The following is a 26,273-nucleotide window of genomic DNA, read 5'->3' on the forward strand; positions in this document are numbered from 1 at the left end:
TCGAGGTCTAGCATCAGAGTGCCGTTCCTCTCCACCCCCTGACCGGATGTGGTGTCCGGTGTCCCCTCGCCCTTGCGCTGTCCCAGGGTCCTAGTGCCCATGTCCTGGACACGATACCTTCTACCATTGTGACAGACGTCCAGAAAGTCTATCTGAATGTTATCAATTTTGTGTGTGAAAACCAAATTCAGAGCATTTTGTGCAATATGTTTCAGAAAATCAAGAAGTTCCCCTTCTGTACCCTCTTATACCGGAAACAAATAATCTATGCAGCTGGACCGTAAAACAATTTGGCTAGCCTAACTTTCAATCTCCTCTATCCATACATGTTACTCCTCCCTCCATCCAATAAACGTACAGCCACAGCTTGGAGCAAAACAAATGAAGAAATTGTTCAATAGGCAAAAACGTAGCATCTCTGGCAACATCATGGAGTGATCATACCGGTGTAATGGTTTGTCCCTGAAAGTGTTTTCATGCCTGTATGCCTAAGTGATGATCAATGCAGGTGTACAACGAGACAACATCTGAAGCAACAAATATGTAACCAGCCTGCCATGGTATCTCAGAACTTTTCGGAATAAAATTAGTGCTTTCCCTGCAGTATGAGGGTAAGACAAGTACATAAGAGAGAAGATGGAAATCAAAGTAAATAGATGTTTATTCTAGGAGATTGCCATTCGCAGAAATTATTGGTCTCTGGGGTGGCTCCGTCTGGCTTTTGCGCTACCTTGGGCAATATGTAACAGCAGGGTGCAACTGGTTTCTTTATTAGAAGAAACTGGTATTCATCACCATCTATTAGCTCTTTTGACTCCACCCAAGTAATAGATCATGAACATTTCTAATCGCAGTGTAATAGGCCAATTTTTCGTACCTGTTGGAGTGAAGTTGTCTGTGTGCTTCTCTTTAATATTTATTTATATCCCACAGGACCACTGCCCCCTTTATTGGAAGGCTTGATAATGATGTTATGGTCCTTTGATAAAGATATTAAAGCTTACTTGTTTCCCCTAATTAGATTGTAAGCAAAATTGTTGTCTGATTATTTCCACAATACCATTTGGTCACGGTTCACAAACTCATAGAATGAGGTCATGTGGGGTGTTACGGTTAGATAGAGATTTAGGTTTAAAAATATTGCAATTAGTGCCATCCAGTTCTAGATTCAAAGATTTTAAGAAATCTCTCTCTGAGATCCCTTCACCTGCAGATTCATCCTGTTTCTCAATGTTAGATCTGTGGGTCTCTAGTTGGCAAGGGTATTCACCTTTGTCCAAATAGGGACCCTTACTTCTAAGTCAGGATAACAGGATTACACTCCTTAATAACCCCTGATCACCCCCTTGGTAGCTTGGCACGAGCAGACAGGCTTATCTCAGAGGCAGTGTGTTAAGCATTTTTTAATATGCACAATAATACAGTGAAAACACTACAGATGGACACAACACAGGTTTTATAAAAATAAGTATTCGTAATATAGAATTAACACAAAACCACAAATTACAAAAATCCACAATTCTATGCTAAAAGTTGACTTAAAGATTATAAACGTTGCTTAGTTCAAGTTGATGGTAAATGCGACAAAGTTCTCAACAAAGTACCTGGATGTGTAACGCAAAGTAAACTAAAGGCTCGCAAAAGGGGAGATGCATCGGTTCCAGGATCCGGGGGAACGGTTGCGTCCTGTCTCAATGCTTACGCATAGTAGGGGACTCGTCGTGAGCCTTACCGGTGCGGAGGTGATGCGTGGATTCTCGGATTGCGGGCCTGTTGCGGTGCGCAAGATGGCGCCTTGATGCAATGCGATGATCCGGTTGCAATGCGAGAAGGTGGCACCCTTGATGCGGCGATGCGATGACGCCCTGGCGGCCTTGCGACGACTCTGTACTTTGGTGTCGCGACAGCCCCTGCGACACGCTTCTCCGGTGATGCGATGGTGACTCTCACAATGGCTTCACACTTCTCCGGTGATGCGACAGCAGGCAGCTTTGACGAACACACGCTTCCAGGGAGATGTGGCAAAGGCTTGCTTCTCCGGCGATGCGACGATTTCAGCTGCTGCAGCGACACGCTTCTTCTCGATGCGTCTCGCTTCCAGCTCCCAGCGGCACGCAAGTGTTTGGAGTCAAAATTCCCTGCAAGGAAATTCAGGGGGAGCTGGAGGTGAAGTCTTTTGTCCCTGAGACTTCAGCCGGAGGCAATCACAGTTCAAGCCCTTGGAGAATATTCTGTAGATGATGAAAGCCCTTAAAAAGTTTCTTCTCCTTTCCCTTGGCAATGAAGCAACCACTGCAGGCCAACCCAGCAAACAGCACACTGGCAGAGGGGCAGTCCAAACTCCTGCAGCTTCCTTGGTTCTTCTCCTTGGCAGAAAGGTTTCTTGTTCCAGAAGTGATCTAATTTCTTGGGATCAGGGTCCCAATATTTATACCCCAAAATCCTTTGCTCTCTGAAGGCAGAGTGACCTCTGCCTAGTCCAGCCCAGTTCCTGAGCACTTTGTTTACATGACTCTCTTCTTCCTTTCACTGTGCAGGGCAGAGACATCAGCCGCCCCACAGGAGGTGGAGCCAGCACAGGGGAGGAAAGATACAGCTCTGGAGCACTCTGTCGACAGTATTCCTCCTCTCCTTTCACAGTGCAGGGCAGAGACATCAGACAAGCCACAGGGGGTGGAGCCATCATTGTAGAGGGAAGGCCCAGCCCTATTCAGGTCCCAGATGCAACTCCTCCCTCCCATCTAGATGCAGATCTCTCTATTCACCACTGGACTGCCCCAGCCTGTCTCCTGGAATCCCCCAGCCCTGTCACTCACAAACCCAGACAAGGAATACACAACCCAGCAGAGGCAGGCCTGGACAGTTAGGCAGAAAATACCTACTTTCTAAAAGTGGTATTTTCAAACACAGAATATTAAAAGCAACTTTACTAAAAGATGTCTGTTATTATTCTGCGTTCAGGCATACTAAGTTCGAATTTCTACCATGTTCCCTGAGTCAGTTAGGATTATAAGAATGTAATAATCTAAATGTCCATTCTGGCCTATAAGAACAAGTAGCCTTCAATAGTGAAAAACGAAAATGGCTGTAATTCACTAGTAGAACATGCTACACACATCAGAGCATGTCCTACCTTATACTTACAATGCACCCTGCCCTTGGGCCTACCGTAGGGGTGTCTAATATGAAGCAAAGGGAAGGTTTAGGGACTGGCAAGTGGGTGCAATGGCCAAGTCGACATGGCAGTCACAGACTGCACAGAGGCCTTGCAATGGCAAGCCTGAGACACACTTCACAAGCTGCTTCTGTGGGTGTCACAACCAGTGCTGCAAGCCCACCAACCGCATTTAATTTACAAGCCCCGGGCACACATGGTGAAATGTACTAGGGTCTGACAAGTAAATCAAATAACCCAATCATGGAATCACTAATTAGTACATCAATTTAACATAGGGAGCACTTGCACTGTGGCACTGATTAGCAGTGGCACTGCCAGCAACCAGCAAAAACATATCAAAACAGAGGAGGCAATCCGTCAAAAATAGAAGGGAGACTCACGCCAACAATGTCAGGTCTAACACACAACAAGTGCCCTAAGGCTGGGAATGTCCCCCAGATTCAGTATATCAAAGGTAGGGTTGTGAGCTGGGGCAATTGCAGACACATTGCACGTATTACTCTGCTGCATAAATACTTTTATTTTAAGTTTTAGTTTGCGTATAAAAAGGAAAATGTCAATGTGTGTCCTGCAATAGTCCAGGTTCACTATGGGTCAAAAGGAAAGGCCCTGTCCAAGTAGTGACTGTTCCTCACGGGTCATAGTATGGGATGTAAGATTAACAATTGTCAATAAATTCTTACCCATTATCACTTCTATGTCTGCCTTGTATTTTTCTCCATGAGGCATGTTTTCTTTCACTGTATCCCCCTCTTCTGGTAGCTTTTCTATTCCGCTGACTCCTCCTCCTTCCTTGTGGTGGTCTTCGCTTGATTGTCTGGTTTGTTTGCAAAAAACAGTATTCATCCATGAAAGTTAGGGAGGTAGTTTCTCTAGATGAGCTGGAAGCCTGGTCATCCGAAGAATACACATCGGATCCTGATTCCGAGGTAACAATTTCTGTTGTCGCAATACGCCAGCCTGCTTGAATTGCTTGATGGTTCCATCAAACTTTCTGGGAAATGTGAGGATTTGTCCATTCGCATAATGTAACTTGTCACGTAGAATATTTTGTCATTTTTTTAGCCTTAATTTCATCTTCATATTTGTCCAGTCTTTTCTCCATCTGGGAAAGAAAATTGTATATTTCTTCTTGTTCTGGTTTCTTGGTCACAGTATCTTTTAGATCAGCCCTTTCTTAAATGACTTGTTCCAACTTCATTGTGGCATACTTGGACAGAAGGCTGATCAGGTGTTTACACATGGAGGCGATCAGCTGAGACCATTCCTCCTACAATCTTGGATGCTGGTTTTGATAGGTGGGAGTGCTAAGTATTCTTAATCCGTGAGGCACCCTCCCTATCTCAATATAATTATCCAGTGACATTACCTCTCAGCATCTATTTATTTCCTTTCTACAGAGTTCCTTCATATTGTACTGCTAGTTGTTTTATAGTCTTATCTGAATTTTGATCACCCTGATGGCCCATCACTTTTCCCAGATCCAAACCTTTGTCCTGTTCATTAAATAAGCAGAGTGCTACATCTACTCTCCTTTGCTTTGATTCATTCATGATGCGCACAAAAAATATAGCGGTTCATCAGATGGTCATCAAAATCAAAAGGAAATACTCAAAACTGTGCTCCAATTCCTTACATACGACAAAGAGCCCCTGCCGCAATGTCATCAATATGGTCAGTATAAGCAAAGATTTATAAGCCAGATAAGCTGTGAAATGGCAGCAGGACACAGTGCGAATTCCACTCACACTCTGGCTTATGGACAGTTCGGTACGTAATCCACACTGCCGATTGATGGTCTCCTCTCCACATCACCCGTCAAAGTTTGGCGTCTCACTGCAGCTCTAGAACCCAGAAACAGCAATCCAATAAGGCGGCAGCGAGGTCCCGTTGGAATACTAATAGGAATAGGGTCCTGCAATGAAACCGATCTCGTCCACAGTGACGGGGCTGGTGCAGGCACACGGGTGTAGGGCCCATAATTAATATTAGGAAGAGTCCTGAAATGTGTTGGTCTTCCAGGAAAGCTCACACTCCACAGTTGCAAACCAATTTCACAAGCTCACATGTCAAAATGTAATTTAAATTATAAAACATTAATGATATTTTTCATGAAAGAGGCACAGGGTGACAATATAAAATTGATCCAGGTGTCAAGGGAAGGCCGGGGTGCACCGAGGGATACTGAGTGGTGTGGCTGCTGGAAATGAGCTGGGCCCAGTAAGGGAGAGACAATGGGCGGGGGGGGGGAGGTCAGTGCCACGAGAGGGAGGATCAGCGGAGGTCATCGAGGAGGGTCAGCTGAAGCGGAGGAGGGGACTTTGCAGCTGGTGCAAGAGTTTTGACTTTTGACCCCTTCCCCCCCACACACACCCTCCTCCCCCTTTGCGCAGGCCGGGCTCGGGCACTATCAACTCTGCGACCACAGCAACGGCAGGACAGAGCCAGAGAGAGACTGGTGAACCAGAGCGAGACAGGAGCAAAGCAGGTCAGGATCAGGTCTAGAGATCCGTAGTCCGCTCGGGACATATTCCGAGCCCAAACCCGCACTGAGTTAATGTTAAGGCGGGACAAGCACTCGTTTACACGGCCGAACCGGCAACACCGCGGCATGCAAGGCATACAAGGCGATGAGAAGCGGAGACTCCTCCAGTGCCAGTCCAATAACCAGTGGATATCTGGCACAGAGCTTGGCCTTGGCGATTATGAACGATGCTGCACACCTGTTGACTGATTTTGCCAGCATGATGATCAGTGTCTTTGCGCTACTATGGATGTCATCACGGCCAGCAACCAAGATTATGACCATGAGCTGGGGGGAGACAGAGGAGCCGGAGAGAGACAGTGAGGGGCCGCTGGAGAGACACAGTGAGGGGCAGGACAGAGGGGGCAGGAGGAGACAGTGGTGCCAGGGAGAGACTGGGGCGCTGGGAAGAGAGTGAGCGAGAGAGAGGGGCCGCTGGACTGAAGTTGACTGCAAGGAGAAAGAGAGAGGGGGGCTGGGGAGAGATAGTTGGGGCGGAGAGAGACAGTGAGGGGCAGACAAGAGAGGGGCTCGGGAGAGACAGTGGAGGCGCAGCGATACCGTGAGAGGCAGGACGGAGAGGGAGCCTGGGGAGACAGTAGGGGCAGGAGGAGAGAGAGGGGCTGGGGAGAGACAGTGGGGATGGAGAGAGACAGAGGCTTCGACGAGAAGATTGTCGAGATGTCACCGACAGACTGAGGGCGTAGACCGGGAGAGAGGGGGGGCAAGGAAAGAGTGAGGGAGAGCCAAAGACGGTGAACAGGGCTCAGGACAGGAGCAAGGGCAGGATAAGGGCAGTGTAGGGTTATTGAAGGGCCAGGGAGCATGGGCAAGGTGCAGTAAGAGAGAGCGTGTCCGGGAGCCAGGACAGAGTGCATGGGTTGGGACAGGGAACAGTGGCAGACATGTTGGGCAGAACAAGGGACAGGGGGGAGTGCAGCGATAGAGGACAGTGGTGAGCAGGGCAGGGTGCAGGGACCTTAGCCATGGGTATGCAGTGAGTAGGGAGTGGGACAGAGGAAGGGTGCTGTGGCACAGAGCCGGACAGACAGGGGGTACAGGAAGCACGGAGTGAGAGCAAGGGAGGACAGAGAGCAGAAATAGGGGACAGGGTGCAGGGGGCGATTGCATGGGCATGGAGCCGGGCAGGGAGAGGGCACCGGAAGCACGTGGTGAGAGTGGGCAGGGAATATTATGCTGATCACCTCACCATTATGAACAGTTAACATCGTAATGGTGGGTTTTATCCTGAATCAGACCGGGCATGGTCATAGTCATGGCCCTACGGAAGGATCACATGAACATTCGCACAAGACCACCCCCGAGAAGGAGCAGAGCACCAGTGTGCGAGCTGCCTTCATTCATGTTGTGGGGGACCTGGTGCAGAGCGTTGGGGCACTGGTGGCTTCTTACGTCATCTACTTCAAGCCAGAGTATAAAATTGTGGATCCCATCTGTACGTTCCTCGTCTTCTCCATCCTGGTCTGGGGGTCACACTCTTCTAGCCATACTGAGGGATGTGCTGCTCGTACTGATGGAAGGGACTCAAGGGGCGTAGAGTAGACTTCAGTGCTGTGAAGGGATCTCTGCTGCGTATCCCGAGACTGAAGGCGCTGCACAGCCAGCACATCTGGGCACTAACTATGTCGCAGCCAGTGCCATCGGTGCACATTGCGATCAATGAAGGTGCTGATGCCCAGGTATTGCTCAATGAAGCCAGCACTCACTTACAGAGCAAATTTAACTTCCACACCACGACAATCCAGATTCCACATTGAGAACTACTCGGAGGATATGAAAGACTGCTCTGAATGTCGAGACCCCTCTGACTGAAGACTCCCTGTTCGCCCTTAGCAAAGAGGCTCGCTTGATGGACCTGTGCAACACAGCTGTGTGTGGGAACAAGTCAGGTTGAGGTGCAGAAGGCCTTTTGACAAAAAAAGGTTGTTGTTACACTGATGCTAGCTTTCTGACTCCTGCCTTCACTTCAATATAACATCCAATAGTTGTCACCAACCTCCCCTGCCATGCCTCATTTAAGCTTCTACCTCCCAAGCTGGTCCATTCTGAGCCTGTGCTGACTGAACCAAAGGTGGGCTGGACCACAATGTGCCTTTCCACTGGCCTCTGTGCGCTCTTCAGGGACACAGGCAGCTCTGGCTTCCCAGCTCTGACCTCTCCACAGTGAGACCTTGACTGTCCCATGATGTCGTGTGGCCACTCAGGATGTTATGTATGGTTGTTTTGTGGTCTGCTTGTGTGACGATTTTATTGGTTGGTTGTCTGTGCCAATGCTTGTCTGTGGGCTTTTGGCTATTTGTGTGCTGATTTTATTGGCTGGTGGGCTGCTTTTTATTGTTAAGTTTTCTGATAGTACCAAACATTGCCTGCTGCAAGCACAAATAGCCAAGTAGTCTTCCATACCTTGAAAAGCACCGCCCTACTACATGTCTAAGTTTTACTTATTTTACAAATGTGGCCCACTTTTTTTTAGCTATTTGATTTGCCTGCCCTATATTTAATAACATAACCGGTCTAGTTGCAAAGCGCACGATTATCCGAAGGTGTCCTGGGGCAGAATAACAGATGTTTATTGTTACCCAAGTCAATGCTATTCATTATATCAACCTCAAATGGATGAAAGGATGAGTGGACCTGCTGGGATTTAAACCTGTGACCATGAGGTCAAGCACAGGTCCCTGCAGTGGCTGCTTTAGTGCAGTGAGCCACCAGACCCTGCTTATGGGGCTGCTTTTAATTTGGTGCCAGAGCATCTTTTCTGTCCCATTCCGACAGGCATCGGCCTCTGCTTGCACGGCTTGTGTTTTTGGTGTGTCACTGTTGTGGCTTGTGCTTTAGCTTTTTGTCTCACTGTGCTGCAGAAGGCAGTGCACATGTAAAAAGGGAAAAAAGTTTTTTCTTTCAGTGTTATTGTGTTGAAACCACAGTATGGGGCCCATGTGCTCTAAAGAAATAGGCTTAACATCAATTAAACTGGGTGGGGGAGGTCGCTCGGAAAAATGCGCGAGTTGCTTGGGGTTTAGTAGCTCACGATGATTTTCACTGACCAGAAGTAGCTCTCACTACACAAAAGGTTGGAGACCCCTGTCCATTGATACTCTACTCTGAGCACTTCAGGGCTTAAAACTAAAGCTTCCAAGTTCTAGGCCATCAGTGATGCTCCCTCTCACCATACAGGGAAGATTGACAAATCGCTTAGCCGGGCTTAAAAAGTCACACCCAGCAAAGTTCAACTCTGGCTGCTACGCATTTAGCTCATGTATGGAGCCAGGCAGCCTGACCTGAACATAAAAAGCTTCTGTCAGGCTGAAATGTGCTCAGCCTGACAGACTAACTTCAAGTCGGACCATAAAGGGGGGAGGGGTGGCCCTCTTCCCTTTATGGTCGGTTGCTGAACACAACTCTGAATATATACTTTGCCTACCCTACTTTGCATAAATTGCAGAACAACAATGTCTTTACTAGATCCAATGTTCCTCCTTCGGTTCCTAAATTTCATTTAAAACTGATTGCCTACAATACCATTTTTATGATTCATTTCAGGGTTCCTGAATTGAACTTTCATTTCTTGCTAGAAAATCATTTTTGAGGGGAGGGTTAGTGGTTGGTATGTGCTTTTGGACTAATTAAGCAAATAGTAAACTGCTTTGGAATACATTAGACAGCATTGTGTTCCACAGCAAGCCCAAAATGGAGAACTGGAGGACAGCAGCTTAATCAAGAATGTGTATCTTCTGGAATCGCCGGTTTACTTCAATTGCCGTCCATATGGGCCCTCATTATACATATGCATAATTAACAAAGGTGTTGGGATGCGGCCCATACCAGCTGGTCTTAAGCATGGTGTGGAAATATATAACTGTTACTTATTTGACCTTGAGACAAACACGGTCCCCGAGTGTTTGTAGTTAGGGTTGTGGCCGGTTGATATTAATCAGGAGAGACAACGTGTGTGGCAAGTACCTTGTTTATTCACTTTCTATTTTAAAACATTTGGTTGGGTCCGTCAATTTACATCACCTTCAAATCCATGCCTCGCCGGAAGTAAGGTCGCACCTTACGCTCCTTTTTTACACAGACTCTAGCTGAAGGGTACAGAAAGCCGCTGAGCGGAGCCGTCTTTCCCATGTGTAAGTGCAGGAAAGCCTCCCACCACCTGTCTCTTTTACTGAGCTTCAGAAAGTTCACACCGTGAACTGGTCCCCGGTTTCAATCCGCTTTCAGAGTGAATTAGGACCCACTCTCGACACACGAGGTGTGCCCTGTAAGAGCTGAAGTCCTTTGGCGGTGGCTAAAAGCCTTTACAGGAAGTAGCTGTGCGCGAGACCGTTCGTGGTGCGCGTGCTGCCAATCGCCCCCAGTAGGAAGAGTGTTATTAACACTGACGCCGTTCGATCAGACCCAAAAAAGTAACTACAAATACACGTATGATCGTTAAAGCGGGGCTGACGTTGGTATTTTATTCCTAGCGTGCACACGTATCACCTGGTCATTATTTCCAAGCACTTGTGTGGAATAGGTTTCATGCTAAATTGATTAATTCGAAGACTTTTGCCTCCCCTCCTAAAACACAAAACGAAGTTCTTGCAAGAAATGCCAATTTGCTTTTCTGACAAAAAATGGACATTTGTTATCCATATAGTGGACCATAAGCAAACAAGGGAGCTCAGACCCCTGGCTGACGTCAGGCCTACAAAGAGATGCTTCATTGCCGGACGTCACTTAGGGAAAAGGTGAGGGTTCCCGCCCAATGGAGTGGGATACGTGTTGGCTAATGTATCTGTGTGGGGCGATGAAAGTACTTTGCCGCCTTGGTAGAGCAGCCGCCGCGAGTGCAGTGTGGTGATGCTTATTCGTGGTGACAAGGAGGTGAAAAAAGAGCAACTTCCTACTGATATTACTGTTGTGTATGCTATTTTGGATGCACAAACGCCCCACAAGGGCTCATCATTTCTCTGTATAAGTATAACTGCATACGTTCTTGCTTACTATGGATATATTATTCTCGGACCTTGAGAAAACACGACTTAAATCTGTTTTGGTGGAAGGCGCAGGGAGTTTTCACGCCTCATAAAGCACTTCTGTTCCAGTGCTGCGGTGCCTGTGCAGTCCATTATCTGTCCCTTGGGGTATGGCATGACCTCGAGCGGCCTTCTGTGCAAATAATGCATGGAAACTATCGTCTTCTACAATAACAGCTTTACATAATACCACACACACTACATAATCGGGTCTATTCTCAAAGGCATTTACGTGAAGTGGTACTCAAGTAGAACTAATCTACGTACTGTTAAATGCCTTTGTAAATTGACCCCTAAACATCTCAAATGAGAATATTCATTTAATATTTGTACAAATCTAAGGAGCTGTGTCCTGTTTGCATTCTTACTAACAGGAAGGTGGACATTTCGTGGCCAATTTACAAAGCATTTCTGAGTATGTGAAGCAGTATACTTAAATGTCTGAGTCCAACTCACCCTCTTTGTTTTTATTACGTTTACAGGTGCATTAGTTCTAAGGTTACTAAATAAATAAAGTACATTTTTCAGAGTTAGCATTCCACGATGCTGATACCCACAAACATGGTACACTTTAAATATGATCAACGTAGGCTAATGATTGATTGGGGCTTTCCTTTACCCCTTTGTGTCCCAGATATTTTTGCCACCCACTCCTCATCACCATCTCACCCTCCTAGTTTACATCCAGCTATTTCTCTTGCATGCACTGGTAGTTGTGAGCTCCTGTGGCCAGTTGCCACCCCGATCGCATCTCTGGAAGTCCATTTTTTTGGGGGGGGGAAGCACATTTTGAGCCACAGATACAACTGTTAGGGTCACATATATATATATATATATATATATATATATTACCTACTGGCGGTCGCCAGTAGGTATATATAGTTAGGATTTTTTCTCTATGGGATTTTTGAAAATTCTATGTCTAATAACTTTGGCGTTTGTGGACGGAATTGGCTGAAATTTTCTGGAAAATGGAACATTTTGTTTCTGAGCAGCCCCTGGAAATTGGGGGGGGGTTCGTCAAGGGGGGCCGAGAAAAAAGGGGGGTCCCAAAACGTGTTTTTAACATTGAGTTTTCCATAGGGCGGTTGGCCTCACTTTTAGCCCGAACGGCTGAATGGATTTCCACAAAACTTGGCAAAATTGTAGGGACTGGTAGCCCGATGTGCCTTTTGTAGGTCTCAATATATGTGCTACAGTGGATTTTGAGAAATTAACGTTTAAAAAAAGATATATATCTGTAACAGCGGACCGGGCAGCGCTCCAGTACGCGTACTTTTCGCGCAACGGAGCTTTGTGAAGCGAAGCTGATTGGTTCTCCGGCGTCTGTAAACATTCCAAACAGTCCGTAGCGGCCGCCATCTTGTCTCTCGGTAGGATCGAGAGACAAGCGGAGGCCAAACCGAAGGGGCAAATGACCATAAGGGGGCATAGTAGATCCTCCCTGACCGTTTAGGTTTGATGTGGAGGTTTTAAAAGGGCCCCGCGGGGCAAAAAAAAATAAAAATAATAATAATCGAACAGCTGAATGGATTTGCACGAAACTTGGCAAAATTGTAGGGACTGGTAGCCCGATGTGCCTTTGCTAGATCTCAATATATGTGCTCCAGTGGATTTTGAGAAATTAACGTTCAAAAAAAGATATATATCTGTAACAGCGCACCGCTTCGCGTACTTTTCGCGTTACGGAGCTTTGCGAAGCGAAGCTGATTGGCTCTCCGGTGTCTGTAAACATTCCAAACAGTCCGTAGCGGCCGCCATCTTGTCTCTCGGTAGGATCGAACAGCTGAATGGATTTGCACGAAACTTGGCAAAATTGTAGGGACTGGTAGCCCGATGTGCCTTTGCTAGGTCTCAATATATGTGCTTCAGTGCATTTTGAGAAATTAACGTTCAAAAACAAGATATATATCTGTAACAGCGCTCTGCTTCGCGGAGATAAAATTATATGTGTATTACCTAGCTGTTGCTAACACCAGTTAGCGACGGCTAGTAGAAGATAGCGACCATCTTGGGCCCCACTTTGCATGTGAGTGATATTTATCACTAATGACATGCAAAGTGGGCATGCCAAGATGTTAGCGACTGGAAACAGTCGCTAACATCGCTATCTCCTATTATCAACTTTTGGAAATATTCGAGATAAGCGCGAATATCTCCAAAAGCTACCACCTGCCCTGAGCAGTTCTTAGCCATGTTATCCAATGGGAGGTGGATAACATGGCTAAGAGCATTAGCTCGGTAATGCATGAATATCGCTGAGTTTTCAGCGATATTAATGCATTGCGGTCGTTTTTTATCGTATTTGCGATAAACCTTGATAATAGCAAGGTTTATCTGCGATAATTTCTGACGGTAAAAAAATCGTTGCTAAGCATCGTTAGGGATAAATATCGCTTAACTTTGGTAATATGCCCCAACGTCTGTTAACGTTCGATTCGAAGGAAATCAGGAAGTGTTGAAAAACATTGTCTGCGCCATCTTGTCTTTTTTCAAATGCCACACTTTTGTCGTGTACGGCAGCCATTTTAGATGCCTTGACCAGACCCACTCTGTGCACGCTGTCGATCCTTAGCATGGCTCCCCACCCTCGCAAGCATCTCCCCCAGGCAGTGGTCACCCCCGCTCTCTGTCTTATGCATGGGTAATAAACCTCCCCCCATCTGCGCTGCTCTTCCCTGAGAATCACACCCTGTGCCCGCCCGACACCTCCCTTTCGCCCTATTCACTACCGCACCCTCTGACACTCCTTTTCCTCTGTGTCCGATTGTCCAGGCTGGTCCTAGGGTATCAGCTAGCCCTGCAGATGTAGTTTATGGCCACAGCTGTAAAGAATCACCCCTCTTCAAAGGAGTTATAGTAGATCAAGGCCCACACTCGATGAGATCCGTCACAGCAGAAGCGTTGCTATTATCTGAAAACCATCCTGTATTGTGATTGGGGAGGGGACCGAGCCTGAAGCGGAAGATTCCAGGGATGACTCTTTGTACATCAAAGTTTTTACAATTATGTGTCACATTAAAAATATATAGCACTCCGACAAAGTAGTAAGATTATAAAACTTTAATAATTTATAAATATATACAAGAAAACAAAAATAGTAATAACATATAAACATTTTTAGGGAAAAACAACGAAGTAGCGGTCGGCTGTGCGAATAGTCCCAACGCAGCACAACGTCCAGATTTCCGGCGTGGGGCGTCGCGGGGGGTGGGTCATCAGTAGCAAACTGTTGTGCGAATAGTTCCAAGGCAGCAGAACGCGCTGAAATCTAGATGACACGAAAGTGATGTCTAGTAAGTTGCCACCCAGCAAATAACGGCATGGGGCGTCGCGGGGGGTGGGTCATCAGTAGCAAACTGTTGCGCGAATAGTTCCAAGGCAGCAGAACGATGGCACCAAGGTGATGTCCAGTAAGTTGCCGCACTGGTTTTGGTATCCTACAATGCTGCTCCGAATAACGGCGTGGTGCGCCCCGGGGGAGGCGGCGTGAACGGGCCTCTCCAGGTGGAGTGTCATCTGTTGTAGTGGGGCGCCCCTTTACCGTTTCAGTTGCCATTCCGTCCGTTTTTGGTCCACTGTGTCAAAAGCCGCAATTCAGCTGAGTTGCGCCCACTCTTGCGGTGCAGCGATAGGCGGCTGTCACAGGACTCTGAAAATGGCGGCAGGCTGTTTCCTTTTTGGGCCTGGTCCACTGAAATGGCCCTGGGACACCTTGGAAATCGGACGCTTGTCTGCTAGGTCTTGGACCCCATTCTCGAAAGCGTCCCCTCCGCCTTGAGAATTCATCAAAAGTTTTGGGGGCTCCGACTCCTGCAGGCTTCTGGTGGGGAGCGGCTGCCATGATTGCTCGCGGAATGACCACGACTGAGCTACGAGATGGTGGTGCTCTCATGCTGACGCCAGCTTCAGTCTGAAACATCCAGAAACAAGGTGGGGCTTTCATCGTTTGGGAAAAAAAAAAGTTTTCATCCAATGAAAAGTGTTGTTTTTAGGTCACATGATCAAGCCTTCCATCATTAGGAAACCAAAAGTAAAATGAACCAATGAAAAGTTTTATAAACAAGTCACATGACCTGTTATGCGGCATAGGGTATAAAATGCGGAGAAAATACGTTGGCACGTGAGGCGGCGTCAGTAGCGGACCGATGTGCGAATAGGCCGAAGGCAATACAACGCGCCAAGATCCGGATGGCACCGAGGTGGTGTCATAGTTGAGAGTTCTGAGCAGCGGTTGTAACACTGTCTGAAGCTTATTTGCAGCTGCTGCAGCTTCACTACGCGCCAAGATCCGGATGGCACCGAGGTGGTGTCTAGTAAGGTGCACTGGTGTGGCCATCCTACAATGCTGAAAGTCGGCGTGGGGCGCCCCGTTGGCCTGTGAGTTTGCGTCAGTAGCGGACCGATGTGCGAATAGGCCGAAGGCAGCACAACGCGCCAAGATACGGATGGCACCGAGGTGGTGTCTAGTAAGTTGCCGCACTGGTGTGGCCATCCAACAATGCTGAAAGTCGGCGTGGGGCGCCCCGTTGGCCTGTGAGTTTGCGTCAGTAGCGGACCGATGTGCGAATAGGCCGAAGGCAGCACAACGCGCCAAGATCCGGATGGCACCGAGGTGGTGTCTAGTAAGTTGCCGCACTGGTGTGGCCATCCTACAATGCTGAAAGTCGGCGTGGGGCGCCCCGTTGGCCTGTGAGATGGCGTCAGTAGCGGACCGATGTGTGAATGGGGCCGAAGGCAGCGCAACAATATTTTCGGAATAGAAGACACCACTAGGCGCTGAGATGCCAAGATCCGGATGGCACCGAGGTGGTGTGTAGCAAGTTGCCGCACTGGTGTGGCCATCCTACAATGCTGAAAGTCGGCGTGGGGCGCCCCGTTGGCCTGTGAGATGGCGTCAGTAGCGGACCGATGTGCGAATGCGGCCAAAGGCAGCGCAACAATATTTTCTGATTTGAAGACACCACAAGGCGCTGAGATGCCGAGATCCGGATGGCACCGAGGTGGTGTCTAGCAAGTTGTGGCACTGATGTGGCCATCGTACAATGGTAAAAGTCGGCGTGGGGCGCCCTGTTGGCCTGTGAGATGGTGTCAGTAGCGGACTGATGTGTGAATGGGGCCAAAGGCAGCGCAACAATATTTTCTACAATATTTTCGGAGTAGAAGACACCACAAGGCGCTGAGATGCCAAGATCCGGATGGCACCGAGGTGATGTCTAAGTTGCGGACCGATGTGCGAATGGGGCCAAAGGCAGCGCAACAATATTTTCTGAAGAGAATACACCACAAGGCGCTGAGATGCCAAGATCCGGATGGCACCGAGGTGATGTCTAAGTTGCGGACCGATGTGCGAATGGGGCCAAAGGTAGCGTAACAAGATTTTCTGTATGGAAGATACCACTAGGCGTTGAGATGCCAAGATTCGGATGGCACCGAGGTGATGTCTAGCAAGTTGTGCCACTGGTGTGGCCATCGTACAATGGTAAAAGTCGGCGTGGGGCGCCCTATTGGCCTGTGAGATGGTGTCAGTAGCGGACTGATGTGCGAATGGGGCCAAAGGCAGCGCAACAATATTTTCTGACTGACACCACAAGGCGCTGAGATGCCAAGATCCGGATGGCACCGAGGTGATGTCTAAGTTGCGTACTGATGTGCGAATGGGGCCAAAGGCAGCGTAACAATATTTTCTGTATGGAAGATACCACTAGGCGTTGAGATGCCAAGATTCGGATGGCACCGAGGTGATGTCCAGCAAGTTGCTGTACTGGTGTGGTCATCCTACAATGCTGAAACTCGGCGTGGGTCGCCCCATTAGCCTGTGAGATGGCGTCAGTAGCGGACCGATGTGCGAATAGGCCGAAGGCAGCACAACGCGCCAAGATCCGGATGTCACCGTGGTGGTTTCATAGTTGAGAGGCACTTCATCTGCAGTGGGGCGCCGAGATCCGGATGGCACCGAGGTGATGTCTAGCAAGTTGCTGTACTGGTGTGGTCATCCTACAATGCTGAAATGTAGTGGGGCGCCCCTTTACCGTTTCAGTTGCCATTCAGCTGAGTTTCGGCTGCTCTTGATGCTACAGCGACAGGCGGCTGCAAGAGGACTCTCAAAATGGCGGCCTGTTCTTTGGATTTGGGCCTGGTCCACTAAAATGGCCCTGGGACACCTTAGAACTCGGACGCTCGATTTTTTTTTCCTTTCCTGTACATGCAAAAAAAGGTAAATGCCCGGTACGTTACACGCTTCATCTGCCACGATGAACTCTCCAGAGGAACCGAAAAAAAATATAGTTGTGGTAACTATACCATGCATCGTCATATGGAGAGGTGGCACCAATTAATTATAGTGCTGCATAAAAGAGAGATTTGGAGGAGAACCCCTGACCTGCTAGTACATTCATCAAAGAAGTGGCACTGAGAGCTTCAGAGGCAAGGGAAACGGTCCCAAATATTTAGAAGAACTTTGGAAAGATTAAAATGACATGTTTAGATTGTGGTAAATTAATTTCATGTGGACAGATGAGTGTTACTCTAATAAATGCAGCATATGAACATCATCATAGTCGATGGTTGGTAGAGACATTTTGACTATATCCTGGACCTGCCCGTCCTCGCCCAAAATGGCGCCGGAATAAATGGGACTCGTAACTCCTTGTTGTGTACTGGTTGCAGAACCTTGAAATCACGAGATACGTATGCAGTTTTGAAGCACATGGCGGGCGGGGACGAGAATTGATTGAATATTTCGACATCCCTATTGATATTAAGTTCTGATGTGTTATTGATTACTGTACTGTTGAAAATTCGAATTAACGTCACCCATGGTACTTGCCCGCAAATGTATATCTAGATAATTTTATTGTAACTGGCCCTGTCGTATTTTAATTATAAAATGTACGTCCACCGATTCCGTAACTGTTAGACACCTTAGTTCTTGCAACCTAATGGCCCGCCCGTTACGTTCCTCTACAGTGTAAATGTCTATTCATCATATACGATTACAGTTTGCTCCGTGGCAGGCCCACGTGGTTATAGGCTCGTATTTGTATAATGAAATTTTCACAATAAATGTTTTTAAAAGAAAACATGGTAGTAGTATATACATTGGTAAAGTTTTTAATAATAGTCACTGTTTTAGAATCATTTAAAGGCAAGTGAAATAAAGCAGACCAATTACATGAAGGGTAAAAGGTATAATACGAAGGAACGCAGTAAAGATAAATGGTCAAGGGCTGTTGTGTTTTCTATTCCTGCAACATAAAGTGATCGATAAGAATCTCATATTCAGGCGTATCGGCGACTAAGACAGCAGGTCGACCCTCTTTTGCTCAACGGCTCCGTCATGGGACGAAGAAACGCTCTTTTTCTCGAAAAAAAAATATATTTTACTTGCAGGACAGTTGTAAAATTTCCGGGAAAGTACATTAGCCTGGAACATTATAACATATATTTAAGAAAAAATAATGTTCGGAAGTAATTAAAAGCGTAATTTTTAGGTGATATGACCAAGCCTTTCATCATTACAATAAGAAAAGTAAAATGAACCAATGAAAAGTTTTATTAACAAGTCACATGACTTGTTATGCTTACGTTACGCGCTGCGCGCCCCGGATGACTTCCGGATGCGCTAACGCGGCGCGTCATATGACGCATTACGCGACAACGCAGGTCCAGAATATAGTCAAAATGTCTCCACCAACCAGCGGTCGAAACACAACCCCTTTCAGCAGGCTAAATAGTTCTGTTAAATGACAACAGAAGGGACAGGCAACAAGAACCATCAGTCAAAGAGGGGAGGGCTAGTTCTTCTCTACCGGGTTACATTGGGGCGCTACCGGAACTGATCGAATTGGTAGTCTACAGTGTTTCTGGATGTTTCAGACTGAAGCTGGGGTTAGCATGAGAGCAGCACCATTTCGTAGCTCCGTTGTGGCCATTCCGCAACCAATCATGGCAGCCGCTCTTTATCGTTATTTTGGGCGGGGTGGGTGGCGGAGCCGAGCTGTTTTGCAGCCATCATTGTGTGGAGTTCAGTTCATCTCACTAGTTTTGTATTTGTCATGAGGGGTTGTTCCTAATGTTTCTATTTTAGCGAGGTCAAAAAGAGATCCCATTAGTGGCCTACTGATTTTACTCGATTCCTTTTCTTTTTTTTTTTACACGATTTTTCGTTATCTGCAAAGACTAAACAGAGTATTGCGACTCTGTGTTTGTTTGTAAATAGAGAATGAACCAAAGAGAACTAATTCTAAAACAGTAAATACTTGGATAACAATCAATCAAATGGAGAGAGAAGCAGGCACGACGGATTACAACGGGGGCAAAGGCCTGCGTTAACTACCTTTCACTATCTGCAAAGAGAGAGTACTCCTAATAGAAATGAGGGGGGGGGGGCACCATTCAAAGCAGATCAGTGTGCATAAACACGAAAATGTTTTCACTTACCACGTACTTGACATTCGACAGCTTATGATATTTGCTATTAAAAAACCATTGAAATTCACTGAAAAAAACCATAGGTTATAGACCATATATAGTTAGGAATTAGCATTTACAAAACCTTGAAAATTCACTGAAAAAACCATAGGTTATAGACCATATATAGTTAGGAATTAGCATTTAAAAAACCTTATTTTACTCACACAAAACCATTGAAATTCCATATATAGTTAGTTGCACTAACTATATATCGCGCACCCGCAATCCACTGCTGATCATGTCACATATTACATCATTCATGACATGGTCAGTGACATCACTGATGACATCACTGATGACATCTCAAATGACATCACTGATGACATCACTGATGACATCTCAAATGACATCACTGATGACATCACTGATGACATCTCAAATGACATCACTGATGACATCACTGATGACATCTCATTTGACATTACTGATCACATCACTGATGACATCATTCATGTGATAATACGATGAACCTCTTCAGACTCTAATATAACCTTAGATACACTCAGTGTAAACAGACACTCACAGACTGTCACTCATCCATGGAGTTACTCACACACCTAGTCAGTCATGCAAAGAATCAATCACACCTCCATTTCCTCAACTATACAGTTATACACACCTTACTTATTCAAACATATACTAACACATATTTACTCTATTATACAATCCCTGATACAAGTTCACAGTGATCCATACAGCCACTCACACATTCACTGGCTCTTATGCACAGTTATTTATATATGTCAACTCTCACATGTACTGTGTTTTACATATGTACTTACTTTGACATGCAGCACTGAGATATCCATTCACTCACCAATACACTCATGCACACAGTCAACCGCCCATACAGCTGTTTCCACATGCACTTTTGAACCCATACATCTAGTGAATCAACTGCTCACACATCTATGCACAGAGTCATACACCTCCCAGCCACCCACACACACACTCGGTCTCCCATACAAATACTTGGGCAACCAATCAATAACCCATATAGTTACTCATATAGCTACTGATCAACACATGCAGCAGTTTACAGAACAACAGACATAATGATGCACAAATTAAGACAGTTTAGTCACTAACCCATGCACTCAGTGAGACACATTTAATCACTCACTCATACAGTCAGGCATGCACCTACTAAATCCTTCATCCAGACACTTATACATCCACTCATTCTTCAATATGTAAGACATATTTTAACTTTACAGAAACATAGTCACTGGATGTTGTCATCAGTGATGTCATCAGTGATGTCATTTGAGATGTCATCAGTGATGTCATCAGTGATGTCACTGACCATGTCATGAATGATGTAATATGTGACATGATCAGCAGTGGATTGCGGGTGCGCGATATATAGTTAGTGCAACTAACTATATATGGAATTTCAATGGTTTTGTGTGAGTAAAATAAGGTTTTTTAAATGCTAATTCCTAACTATATATGGTCTATAACCTATGGTTTTTTCAGTGAATATATATATATATATATATATATATATATATATATATATATATATATATATATATATATTACTTAAAATGTTTAATTCTGACTTTGTATGTATGTGTATTGAGATCCCTCTCCTTCCTGGGCCCTTCTCTCTGGAATAAACTTTTACTGACCCTCAGATGTATTAAGGAGACACCTGTGTTTTGAAAAAACACTTAAGACCGGACTCTTTTCCTGTCCCCAGGCCGGGCTTTCCTCTTTTTTCCCCTGCTGATTGCCCTTCTGCACTAGCGCCAGTACACTCCTCAGAGTGACAGTTGTGCTTTGCAAATCATATACACAGACATGTGTGCATATATTTCTTTATATGTCTATTCAGATAAAGATATGTACACACACCCATACAAAGTTAGATTTAAACATTTTAAGCAAAAAACACTGTTTTGCAATGAAAGGTAGTTGGACAAATTAATGTGTGTTAAGATGCAGTGTCTGGTTTTTTTTCTGTCAGCTCATGGCACATTCAGCAGCAGTGTTGGGGTACAAAGGAGGGCCCAGACTAATAGAACCGAGGGACAGGTCCCATCTGGCTACCTTCCAAAGACATCACTATTACGCCCTCTTGGTTCCCACTGCTCTGTGCTGCCCCTTCGCCTGGTGAAAAGAGGAAGCTCAGGTGTGTAGTTATCACTCAACAGTTTCATTTGACTGCAGCACCTGGGAAGAAACATTTTGGCTGGAGAACCATTGCTACCATCTGAAGGTTATACAGCTAGTAGGTGGAGCTTGCCAACTGTCGGAAAGCACTTTTAAGGGTGGCTCTGGCACAGTTCCCATATCAAGGCCAATAATGTCAGTAGACCCACACAGTTTAGGTGGCATTTTTCAAAATAAATCCAGGATGGCCAATATTAGGGGCAAAAGATAGTCTGTGTTACTAAGTCCAATAATGATGCAGACGCATATTCAGGTAAGAGCTGTCAGAAGTTTATTGGATTTAATCCACACCAACTGAGAGCTTCCAACACCTCCAGATCCCTGCTTCAACAAGTTCCAGAATCCCTTAGCACTCCAAGATAACAGATTTTAGCATGGTGGATTAACATATCATCTGTTCCAGTACAGATGACCTGTTCAGTTCTAGAATACATAACTCATATCCTTACCTTGAACATAAAATAAAGGTTTAAAACGAAAGAACATGGGTAAGAAAATCAATATAAGGAGAACAAAAAATAATTAAATCTATATATATACAGTGTAATGTAAATTGTAAACAACAGAAAATCATGCTATAAATTGAAAACAGCAACTGAAAATCATGCTACCTATTACTGAACATTTACTATGTTCCTGATGTATAGTGAAATATTTAGAACACAACATATTCTTTTTACCAGATAGGTCTGGTAGAGTATCTTGTAGTACGTCTGGGAAACATTTGGGAGCACAACACCAAAGCGATTACCTTGTGAATCACGATCTCTATGACCAGTACTTGCTCCAGAATTAGGTTCTCTGTTGATGTTCTTATGACTAACAATTGCTCCAGAATCATAGTCACTATTGAGGACATTGTCACTTGTTCCCTTCCATTTCACCAACCTTGACATACTTCTCACATCACCATTATACAACTTGACCACATTTTTCAAAACTGCCTTATTTTTTAATGGACCCTGGTAACTTGCCTCACCCTTCCTCACAGATCCAGGCCTCCTCACTAATACGTTCTCACCCACAGCCCTTGAATTCACTCTGGTACAGTTTTTATGATCATACTTTTTCTTGTATCTGTCTTGAATTGCTCTTCTCAACAACTTGCCCTCACAACTACGTTCCTCCTTGTTTACTTTTCCATTTGTTTTTCCCAAATTATGAACTTCACCACTCATCCATGCAGGATTCAACTTTATATTTCCTACTCTTTTCTCTGGGCAACTTCCATTCATCTTTGTGTAACACACTTTCACATACCCAATGATATTATCTACGTCCGTAGACATCACTTCCCTGTCCAGAGGTAATATGGATCAGCAATCTGCTACTTTGCTCCCAAAGCCAATTATGTGTTCCACTTGAAAGTTGAAATCACTCAACCCTTCTATCCACCTCTTAATCCTGGATGTCAATTCGTCATCTTTCCTAATGGAAAACACATGAACTAATGGTCTCTGATTGGATCTGACTACAAATGGAATTGCTGTCAGATACAATTTAAAATGCCTGATCGCCCATGCACACGCCAACGCCTCAGTATTACGAAGTCCCCAAAAGATGCAGATGCATATTCAGGTAAGAGTTGTCAGAAGTTTATTGGATTTAATCCACACCAACTGAGAGCTCCCAACACCTCTAGCTCCCTGCTTCAACTCGTTCCCAACCCCCTTAGCACTCCAGGATAACAGATCCTATTGTGGAATGATTAACCTCACCTATTCCAGTACAGGTAACGTGTTCAGTTCTAGTATACTTAACACTCTGGTCTTGAGGCCCACTGACAGCAATGCATCTGCAAAACTAAATATGCCATTCCTAGCCGCTTTCTTTTGTACCTCAAGATTGCACTACACCATGAGTGGAGGCCTAATGAGGCAAACCTGTCACCCACAAACACTTGATCTGTATGCTTCTAAGATTCAAGAGTGCTATAATGTTGGGGACAGAACTTTGGAGCACATATGTTAGACCCTAAAACTCACGAGGAACCTGTCAAGAAGACCCCCCCCTGTCTTGCTGGAGACTTGGTATGGCAGTGTTGTGCACTTGCAGAGCTGCCTTGAGACCATAACAAAGTGAAAGCATAGTGATCTTGTAGCCTGCCTTCCTGGTCAGACAACAGCAGCTACACCCTTATATTGTAGACTACAACATTAGAGTGGCTCACCTCTGGTATCCTGTCCATCCAAGGAGGCTAATGGAGAGATTTGCCCAGCATCAGTGCTCCTGAAGAGTCCTGGGACCAGTGCTTATTTTGTAAAAGGTTATGTGCCGGGCACATAATTTAGCTCAGAGGCCTGCTGCCACCGCTACTGAATAGCCAATACCACCTCAAGTCATTTAATCCATCACCAGACTCTTAACTGCCCGTTTTGATCACTCTTGAGGGTTCCTATTTTCTTCCATTGTGATGATCTTTCTCTTTCTTCCACTTTCCCCCTTGTGTGTTAGTCCCTCTCTATTGTTCTGTGTCAGTCTGATGAGGAATCGTGAGTGCGGATTGTGTGAGCCTCACCTGCAACCACCGGCTCAAATTTAGCACTGCCTAGGACCGCCATGTGTCGAACTGATCCAATCTTTGCTTTATGATTCTGTCTGTGGCCTGAAAGGACCCAGCAGGTGCACAGACTTGGTAGTCCGTGTGTGATTCCTCCACACTGAAACAAGAGAGGGTTGCTGTAGTTCACTCATAGTAGCAAAGCCTACATTCACAATTCTCCTTATGAGGCAATACCAATATTTAATTGTTAGACCTGTCTGTTGGGCAGTCTGGCTTCATGGTTGATAAATGTAAGCCATGATATGGACCATTAGTGTAATCTGTTTTTGCTTGGACAAGAGAGATTCATGAACCTTGTGGGTGGAGTCTTAGGTGTTGGAAGATACATCAGAGTTTTCATGATTAGAAAGGTGATCTGGCTAATTTATTCACTTGGGCATTCGTGGACAGCTTGACGTCCATGGTAATTCCAGGATTTCTTGCCTCTTTGGATATTTTTTGGTGTTGGTCCTGGATTATCAAGCCACGGTCATACATTTTCTATTCACCACATGTGAGGATCTCATGTTTGTAGGCTTTAATTTTAAGCAGTTCCATGTTATCTTCGGAACAACGGCCCGAGGTAACTGAAGGTTTTGGAGTTTCCAATACCTTTCGGGCTTTCTAATTTAAAAAGTGTGTGTGTCATTGGCGTAGTTATAGCAGATAAAGTCAAAAAGACTGATATTTTCTAGTAAGGGTTTCATTTAGATGTATGAAAAGGAGGGGTGAAAAGAAAAAGCTGTGAGGGTATCCTGCTTTTATGCTGTAAGGTAGAGGTCTTCAATCTGTGGGGCGCGACCCCGAGGGGTGGTCGTGGAGTCGGGGGAAAGGGGTTCAACCTCTTCATTTGCAAAAATAAACCGCCCCAGACTGTTTCTTCCAGTAGGTAGAATGCTTTCCCTGGAGTGTTATTCAGGGACTCTCCTGTGCTGGGCTTACAAAGCCAGGCAGACAGCTAAACACGCTTTTCTAGCAGTGTGTTTCTGGCCAGAAAGAATTGCAAATGTGCGCAATGAGTTAACCAGCAAATGTAAGGGACAAAAAATGTATGTGTCCTCATGTAACGCAGCACACTGGCAGAAAGGTGGGATTAGCTGTCTGCCTGGCTTCAATTTCTCAGGACAGATGAGTGACTCACTTGAAGCTTTTTTGAGTGGAAGTGCACAGAGTTAACTGAGCGGTAAAGTGCTTGCTTTTGTCATTGTATTTATATAGTGCTTACTATCCCTGAGAAGGTGTACTAGGGACAGTTATGTTGAAAAAAAAGCATTACATAGGGTTTGGGTATTACTAAAATCTATGGGCCTCATTTATAATGAAATGGTGTAGGGCAGCTCTGCAAGTATTTATGCTGTGCTGCCCTACACCAATTCAAAAGGGCCTGAAGGGACCTTATCTATAAGATACAGTGCATTCCTGTCTTTTCTGCCGACGCACAATTTGGTGCCTATCACCAATGCAGGCACCCTTGCACTATGGTGTAAGGGTGTCCAGATTGTTGATAGGATTGTTTTTGTGCAGGAAGGCACGCCTTCCTGCTAAAAAAAAATCCATGGAGGCTTTATCCTCTTTTTGTGTGTGCTATACATAGAAAGTGTAACAAATTTTGAGTTTTGACTCGCTAAACTCCAGACGGGTGCCCAATTCACAATGAAAACATAGTTTTCTATGATAAGTTCATTAGCATTTTATTTCGAACATTCAAGTTTGTCGTGATTCATTTGTAGATTTATACAATTTCCTTCGTATTATAGTAACATAATCCAGTTCTTATGCTACTAGCATCAATGTAAGTAATGCGCTATTTTTACAACACCCAATGCATTTCGGGTCGAAAATACATGACCCTTCGTCAGGGGTCTGTTGAATGAAAACAAAACAGGACCAGATTAGTCACTCTTCATGCTATCTAGATGTAAAATACATTTAACACATACAAAGCTAAATGCACAGTGAAACATTCGTCTTTCAAAAAATCATAAACTGTGTTCTCTGATAATCAAGGTCAATTGTGCTCACATCGCACTCCTCAATAATTAACAGCAAATTATAGGTCTGAACTACCTGTTCATTACGAGAGCGTTAGCGTTAAACATATATCAAAAACACGCCATGTTAACACACTGAAGTAACACTCACGTTAAGCTTAGCGCGGTTGCGCTTCCCGGTGAATTCAAAACTGTTTCCTGACTGCGAAACTGAGAGAGCGCAAACTGTTCTAAATGTATGAGTGCATCACACTTACTTGTAGTAAGCACAAATCATGAGGAGAAATGCCATGAGTGCTAATAGTATCTGCAATTATATTCTAAATGTATAGCTAATATAGAG

At 45.3% G+C, this 26,273-nt stretch overlaps 1 protein-coding gene and 1 pseudogene across 2 annotated transcripts in view; both read left to right on the forward strand.

Annotated features, from left to right (window-relative positions):
- Nucleotides 1-7,535, forward strand: part of LOC144826852 (proton-coupled zinc antiporter SLC30A2-like) — a 70,181-nt pseudogene extending 62,646 nt beyond the window's left edge.
- The window catches only part of ELMO1 (engulfment and cell motility 1), a 1,412,865-nt gene that overhangs the window by 917,038 nt on the left and 469,554 nt on the right, over nt 1-26,273 (forward strand). The gene's annotated exons all lie outside the window — the stretch shown is intronic.

Source organism: Lissotriton helveticus, chromosome 4_1 (assembly GCF_964261635.1).
Source record: "Lissotriton helveticus chromosome 4_1, aLisHel1.1, whole genome shotgun sequence".
NCBI classification, from domain to species: domain Eukaryota; kingdom Metazoa; phylum Chordata; class Amphibia; order Caudata; family Salamandridae; genus Lissotriton; species Lissotriton helveticus.